Consider the following 1,367-nt stretch of genomic DNA (forward strand, 5'->3'; position numbering starts at 1 on the left):
TATTATTATCATTAATATTATTATTATTTTCATCCCCCTATTGTCATTATCTTTATAAGCTTCATCATCATTATCATTAACTATACTAAACCTGAACGAGAGTGCTGGCTTTCGTGAAGCAATCGTAAAGATAGGGGCCTATTGATCTATTTATCAAATCAAAACGCACGCCTACAATGATAACAGACAACTACGTCATCCTCCGAAACATAATATGCCCTGCCATTGTGAAACAGGTGGGGAAATTTGCCATCCACCCAATACAATCAGGCACTTTGAGTCTGATTATATGTAAGGCAGCGTGGTGAAATCAGGCTCTCGTCAATTTTTGGGCATGTAGTGTTATTGGTATCTTCGTAAACCTTGTTCACTTGTCTTTATGTGGATGAAAAAAAATATCCTTTTATCTTGAATACAAGTCGAGATATTTGCAAATGAAGAAGGTGGGGGTCACCTGTTTTCAGAGGTAAAATTAGTGAGAAAATGGCCGCCAAAGATTAGTTATTTCCTTTGCTTAAGAGTCCGTGGAAACTGAAAATTTACTTTCTGTGCCTTTAATCAACGTTTTTCATAAAAATCTACACAAAAATGAGTTATTTAATGGGCGGGAAAGGTGTTGAGCCCCAAAAAAAATTGATAAAAATTCACAAACACAAAACTGCGGAAAAATGCAAGTTTCTTCACTTTGATTATTTTGACGAGAGCCTGATTCCACCACGCTGCCTCACATATATACAATTTTTTTTTTATATGCAGGATGATTAAAAAAGAGCACGCCAAAATTATTTCTCGATATTTAAAAAACGAGAACTGAGAGAAAACTCCAGCTTGGACACATGTGTTGTACATAACTTCAAGTTATTATTTCATGTTTTACCAGTGCTCAATGAGGCCACCACCGGCAGCACGGACAACGTCAAGCCGATATGAGAATCTCTCCCAAACCTGCCTCAGAATGACTGAGTCCACTGTGTTGATTGTAGCTGTTATTCGATCTTTCATCTGTCCCCGTGGTTTTATGCACCCCGCATAATTTATCAAAATTTGATCATTTTTTGCATAATTTCTGATTATTTTTCTTTATCATTCTTTGTTAAAATTAACAGAATCGCATAATTTCACATATTTGGGCTCAGTTTGCATAATTTCAGATTTTTTTTTCTTGGGCATAAAACCGCGTGGACAGTTTCATGTCAATGATACTTGCTGAAAATGGTACAACATAAACTTTGTCATTAAAATACCCCCACAAGAAGTGGCTTTTCACTTAACTGCTCCCAGATTCGAATGACTTCATTTTTCAACAAGATGGAGCACCTCACGATCGGCATAATATCTGGGTTTGAGCTTACCTGAAAGAAAACGTA

The sequence above is a fragment of the Aplysia californica genome, unplaced genomic scaffold (genome assembly GCF_000002075.1).
Source record: "Aplysia californica isolate F4 #8 unplaced genomic scaffold, AplCal3.0 scaffold00176, whole genome shotgun sequence".
Classification (NCBI taxonomy): Eukaryota; Metazoa; Mollusca; class Gastropoda; order Aplysiida; family Aplysiidae; genus Aplysia; species Aplysia californica.